Raw genomic sequence first — 6,978 nt, forward strand, 5'->3', positions numbered from 1 at the left:
TTCCTCTTTTGGAAGTTTCACTTCAGGTGTATGTTCATCGTTGCACTATCTTGCACCGTACTCTTTACATAGGGTCGGTTCCGTCGAAGCAGTCTCTTGGGGAGGGTTACGATCCCAGACGAGTTGCCACTCGTACGTAACTACAGGCTTGGGCGAATTTAAGGCAAATCTGCCAATGCGTTACAATGTTACAAAAACAGTGGTCTTCTTCTTCTTCTTCTTCTTTCATACTGGACTTGGCTGCAAGTAGCATCACTGGCACTGGTTTGCCGCTGATGCATTGCCCTCTGTAGATTAGGGCAGGAATTTGGAATTTGGCCAGCGTGCGGATCAACCACCTTCAACGAATCAACCATCCATTTACGGAGTTCCATAACGAGAGATTTTAACATTTTTCCATCTCAATCTTACAGCAAAGATCTTCTTTCGTATGCAGAACAAGGGTGTGGGGGAGCATCATTGTCCGAGAGTGCAGCCGCGCTGCTGATGCAACGCCCTCTGCTGGTTAGGGTAGGAATTTGGTCAGGATGTAGGCGATAGCTTCCTCTTCAAAAAGGACAACGTGGGATATTTAATGTCCACCAACTAATGCTGGCAGATGGGATGCCCATTTTTAACGTCCAGAGGATGCACCCCGGTTAGAAAGGTTAGACGCGAGTGTGCGTACCTCTCGGCCATCCTGTCAGCCCAATCAGCAGGATAAGGTGGCTAAATCCTGGAGCATCGAGATGGTCATGCCAGGTCATGAACATTGCGGCGCCCACAAACCAATCCTAAACAGGTCGCCTCAAAGTCACAGAGTGCGGATTTTCTGCTTATATCAGCTGTGCCAATCAAAGCCATGCCAGTGAGGGCAATGCATCAGGTCTTTACCCACCCTACAACAGAGTCACTCGTGATGAGACCACCTTTTGTTTTGTTACAAATTGTCCTCCTTTTATATAACTAAAGAGTATACCCCATGTTTCTTTTTCCTCCTCTCCTACTTGCTGAACATAGCTTTACATAACAGGAGCAATTTGTCTCCGCAACATTATTGTTTATGGAAACAACAGATGTCGGAGGGAACCGTACATAAAGCATCACGTTCCCAATGACCTGCGTCCGTCGTCAACACGTCTCATCAGCGGGCAGGTGAGGAAACGTGCAACTTCAATTCCGTACCATTTCCATTCACCTTCCTCTGCAGACATGGAACATTTCAAAGATAACAAACCTCCATTTTATACCAGGTGGTGCCACAGGTAATCACTTTCGAATCTCAGGTGACCCTCCCGTCCGATGTACCATACGGTGTGTGCAGAGCGTCGACGATTTAAGGCACCAATCGCTCGCCAATTAATGCAAACATTATAAAGGATGATCTTTGAGCCTCTCGTCCACCCGGAAAAGTCAACCGTTGACGTAGAAGCGAAACAAATGTCAAATAACACCTGAGAATCATTGTGAGGGTGGTTCAAATTACACCTGGGCTGTTTATGAGTATTAGCATGTATGCAACGTTGATGGGAAACCGCCACCGTACCATGAAGCCAACTGGGTGTACATTTCAACATACCGGATGTTTTCGTCGAGTTGAAATCTTACAATCACTTGCTGTGTCTGCCCTTTTTGTACTCTCATCCACCACCATCTTTGATTTCCTGCTCCCGCACCAGGGTGGGAAACACGCAATTAAAGGTATTGGTTACCGACATGAAAAGACATTACCTTCTCAACTTGTAAAAAATATGTTTTTTTTTTCATCATTACCTGCGCCACCAAAGGTGGATGGAGGTTATGTTTTCACCCCTGTTTGATTGACCGTTTGTTTGTCCGTTTGTGAACAAAATATCTCAAAACGTTGTGGACGGATTTGCACAAAATTTGGCAGAGATGTAGCGTGTGAGACAAGGACGAAATGATTAGATTTTGATGAAGATCCGGATTCGGATTCGGCTATTGGAATCTTTCAAGTGATTCTTCACCATTGGGAGATTGGGCCAAAAACGATACATCGTGGGATATCTCAAAAATTGTGGACGGATTTAGACAAAACTTGGTGGACCGATTGGGTGTCTGACAAGGACAAATAGATTCGATATTGGTGAAGATCTGAATATGGATTCGGATATGAGAATTATTTAATTGTGAAGTGATTCTTCACCATTGGGAGATAGGACCAAAAACGATACATAGCAGGATATGTCAAAAAGTTATGAATGGATTTGGACGAAACTTGGTGGACGGGTTGTGAGTGTGACGTGGGAGAATCGATTCAATTTTGGTGAATATCCGGATCCAGCAAGTAGAATTTTTAAAGTGATTCTTCACCATTGAGTGATGTGGCCAACCAGGTGGAGGTATGCTCTGCACTGAGTGCTGTTATAGTTAATGGTTATATATTTATTGCGTACACAAAGGGGTGGTTGGAGGAAATAATAATAATAATACTAGTTCTCTTACAATGCAGGAGGAGGCCATCATGTCCATCCAGCTTGCACAATGGTTGCCAAGCTATGGCTGTTTGTCCCTGCTCTATTCTTTTCAAATGTTGAGTGACAAGCAAGGAAGCAGCACGTACCATTTAAAGAAAATCTTGGGGATGATGAAAATCTTGGGGATGATGAAAATCTTGGGGATGATGAAAATCTTGGGGATGATGAAAATCTTGGGGATGATGAAAATCTTGGGGATGATGAAAATCTTGGAGATGATGAAAATCTTGGGGATGATGAAAATCTTGGGGATGATGAAAATCTTGGGGATGATGAAAATCTTGGAGATGATGAAAATCTTGGGGATGATGAAAATCTTGGGGATGATGAAAATCTTGGGGATGATGAAAATCTTGGGGATGATGAAAATCTTGGGGATGATGAAAATCTTGGGGATGATGAAAATCTTGGGGATGATGAAAATCTTGGGGATGATGAAAATCTTGGGGATGATGAAAATCTTGGGGATGATGAAAATCTTGGGGATGATGAAAATCTTGGGGATGATGAAAATCTTGGAGATGATGAAAATCTTGGGGATGATGAAAATCTTGGGGATGATGAAAATCTTGGGGATGATGAAAATCTTGGGGATGATGAAAATCTTGGGGATGATGAAAATCTTGGGGATGATGAAAATCTTGGGGATGATGAAAATCTTGGGGATGATGAAAATATTGGGGATGATGAAAATCTTGGGGATGATGAAAATCTTGGGGATGATGAAAATCTTGGGGATGATGAAAATCTTGGGGATGATGAAAATCTTGGGGATGATGAAAAATCTTGGGGATGATGAAAATCTTGGGTTTCAAACCACCGACCTTCCAGACTCAGAGCGGATGGTCCTTCCAGACTCAGAGCGGATGGTAACCGCTACGCTCCAGAGAGACAGAAGGGTAGCGTAGTGCGAGTTAATATCGGGGTGGAAAAAGTTGGGAGAAGTTAGTATGGAGGGAAGAGGAGGACAGGAGGAGTGATGGTGGTGGTAGGAAATCTGTTATAACATCCATAGATAAATATATGGCCCCCCCTAAATGGAAAGCGGGTTGGCAGGTGGCCCAGAACTACGCACACTCTTCTCTACGCAGTCTAGCCTGGGTTTGAATCCCGACCGAACGTTAAACTGGGCGTCCCATGTACCAGCACGCGTTGGTGGACGTCAAAGATCCCGTGGTGATCATGGAGAGTAGGCGAGCTCTGTAACAGAGTATCAGAATCTGGAATGGAAAAGAAAAATGCAAATTAAGCAGCAAACGCAACTTCAGTGAATTTGTGAACTTTTTATCTGGAGTGTCGGTTGAAACCCGAAGGCCGTGTCCAGCAGGCAATGTTCAGGTGCGGTTTCAACCACAGAGTGGTCATTTATCCGGGACTTGCAGGCGTCATTGACAAGGCTCGATGCCCCGCCCCCTCCCTCTTGCGAGACCAAGAGACCCGATTGGTCTTACCAGCTCTACTAATTGGTGGTGTCTTAACTTTTGAACACACAGACAGCAGACAACCGTGTGCACGCTTCCTCTGCGAACCCTCGACACCATTTAAAAATTCAAAGTTGGTCCCACTCATTACTTTGACCAAAACGCTCCTCGCGATGCTAATTGCACGTTTCCGGGCACATGCATCGCAGGGATAACAGCAATTGTAGCACCAGGACCAGGACGGAACACTTCCCGGAACATTGTTAGCGGTTTTTAAAAACGTGGAACAAAGTTCAACAATTATCCGCGCTCCCTCGTACAACTTGCACAATAACGCGTCGCATTCTAATTACAAGAATTACTTTCCACCACCTCGTGATGTTATCGTTTGATTAAACGTTTGGGGCACTTATAAAAAAAACAAAAAAAGACCCACTCACAATTGCCACGTACACACACACCTACCCTCGTATTACATTGCGAGGTCTCCATTTAAAGTCGCAACAATGAAACAAATTGCCTTATATAGATGCGTTTCAGTACTACCCATGATGCAGAGCGCGGGAGCCATATTGGTTGGCAAGCGAAATAAGTAAACAAGGCCAAACAATTAGCGTAACCTTCCATTGCAGTGAGTCAGAATAACGAGATGAACGAGCTACATTGTAGACCGAACGATACTGTCGTTGCCTGGGAAGAATCCAAACAACATGGCGGAGCGCACGGCATTATGGGATAGCTCGAAAACCCTCTGGAGTCGAAACTCTATCGTCGATACTATAGTTACTCGAACGTAAGGCCTGACCAGCCCAACCCCACCCCCCCCCTTTCTATATAGAAGAGAGATATACAGATATAAAGATGAAGGAAAAGAACATAGTGTAGCGTGGTGCTACGCACGCAACTTGTTTGCCAACGAAGGTAAGCCACAACGAGTAGGGTCAAAAGAGTCTTTATTCAATAGCTCAAACTGTAGCACTGAAGTGCTCGGGGCTGCGCACCCCGTGTATATCCCGAGGCCACGCCTACCCCTCGGGCGTGGCCGACACCCTCTTGGTGCGCGGAATGATGTCACCGCGCCAGCGAGCCATCGTGTCCGCCACACGTGCCCCCCCAGAATTCCCGCGCACCTGAAGGGTCAGTTTGCGGGGCAAACGGATGACCCGGCCGAAGCGCCCTCTGGCGGCTGGTGGCATCTGGGATGCCGGGACGTCATCTGGGATGCCCCCGGCGGCACCTGGGATGGGTGCAGGACCGGGGGGGGGGGGGGGGCGTGCCGGCGGGGCTGGACGGTGCTGGAGGTCCGCTCACCGGGGGGTGGCCCCGACGCGGGGCCGAGCCACTGGCGGGGGGTGGTCCATGTCGAGGTGGGCCGGCTTGAGGCGGTCCATGGAAACGCCGTCAGGAGTACCGCCGATGTCGAGGGTGAAGTGTTTCGCCCCGGTCTCCAGCACGTGGAAGGGCCTGTCGTACGGGGGCCGCAGCGGTGTCCGGTGGGCGTCGTGGCGGACGAACACGTACTCCGCCGTGCGAAGCTCCGGGGCGACGTGCGTTGGCGGGCACCCATGGGGTGCCGTCGGCACCGGGGCGAACCTCCGGGCGGTCTCCTGCAGTGCTGAGCACTGCTGCGCCGCGGACCATGGTGCCGTGGATTCGGGGAGGAACTCGCCCGGCACCCGCAGCGGTTGTCCGAAGACCAACTCCGCCGCGGATGCGCGCAGGTCGTTCTTCGGCACCGTCCGGAGGCCCAGCAGGACCCAGGGGAGCCTGTCGACCCAGCCGCCGTCGCAGAGGGTGGCCCGGAGCGCGGCCTTCAAGGAGCGGTGGAAGCGCTCGCACAGGCCGTTGGCCTGGGGGTAGTAGGCCGTGGTGCGGTGCAATTGGACGCCGAGCCCCCGCGCGACCGCCCCCCAGAGCTCCGAGGTGAACTGGGGGCCGCGGTCGGACGAGATGTCCGAGGGGGCGCCGAACCGGGCAACCCAGGTGGCGATGAACGCCTGCGCGACGTCCGCCGCCGTCGTCGCCGCCAAAGGCACGACCTCCGGCCACCGGGTGGTGCGGTCCACCATGGTGAGGATGTGGGTGAAACCCCGCGAGGGGGGCAGAGGTCCCACCAAGTCCACGAGAACGTGGTCGAACCGACGTTTGGGCACCGTGAACGGGGCCAACAGGGCCTGGGTGTGGCGATGCACCTTCGCGCGCTGGCACGCAAGGCACGTCCTGGTCCAATCGCGGACGGCCTTCCGGAGGCCATGCCAGACGAACTTGTCGGTGACCAGCCTCTGGGAGGCCTTCGTGCCCGGGTGGGACAGGCCGTGGATGGCGTCAAAAACCCGGCGCTGCCAGCCCGCGGGCACGATGGGGCGAGGCCGCCCGAGGGAGACGTCACACAAGAGGGCCGTGCCCACGCCATCGAACGGCACCTCAGTGACACGGAGGCCCGTTACGGCGGTCCGCAAGGCCTGGACGTCGGGGTCGGCGGTCTGGTCCGCCGCCATCCGGGCATAGTCGATCCCGAGTTGGACCACGTGGGCGACGGACCGGGAAAGGCAATCCGCCACCGGGTTGTCCTTTCCCGCGACGTGCCGGATGTCCGTCGTATACTCGGACACGGCCTAGAGGTGACGCTGCTGCCAGGCCGACCATGGCTCGGCGACCTTGGCCATCGCGAAGACCAGGGGCTTGTGGTCGACGAAGGCCGTGAACGAACGGCCCTCGAGCAGATAGCGGAAGTGCCGGACCGCCAGGTGGAGCCCGAGCAACTCGCGGTCGAAGGTGCTGTACCGGCGTTCGTGCGGGCGAAGCTGCCGGCTGAAAAACGCCAGCGGTTGCCAAGCGCCACGCACCCATTGCTCGTGCACCGCGCCCACCGCGTAGTCTGACGCGTCGGTGGTGAGGGCGATCGGTGCATCGAGCGCCGGGTGCGCGAGCATGGTGGCGTTAGCCAAGGCGAGCTTCGCGCCCGCGAACGCCGCGTCCATCTGCTCGGTCCAAACAACGTCACCTTTGCCCGGCTTTCCCCGGAGGGCCTCGTGCAGGGGGCGCAGGAGCTGGGCGACGCGGGGCAGGAAACGGTGGTA

The 6,978-nt window shown here is 52.3% G+C and overlaps 1 long non-coding RNA gene across 1 annotated transcript; it reads right to left on the minus strand.

Moving 5' to 3' along the window:
• Positions 1 to 1,070: 1,070 nt before the first annotated feature.
• On the minus strand, positions 1,071 to 3,694 carry LOC137428179 (uncharacterized). The gene is made up of 3 exons (XR_010984648.2): positions 3,621 to 3,694; positions 1,559 to 1,643; positions 1,071 to 1,183 (listed from the first exon to the last, which is right to left on the minus strand). It is a non-coding gene; the product is annotated as an uncharacterized LOC137428179 (long non-coding RNA).
• Positions 3,695 to 6,978: the final 3,284 nt, after the last annotated feature.

This window comes from Myxine glutinosa, chromosome 5, assembly GCF_964187855.1.
Source record: "Myxine glutinosa chromosome 5, kmMyxGlut1.1, whole genome shotgun sequence".
Classification (NCBI taxonomy): Eukaryota; Metazoa; Chordata; class Myxini; order Myxiniformes; family Myxinidae; genus Myxine; species Myxine glutinosa.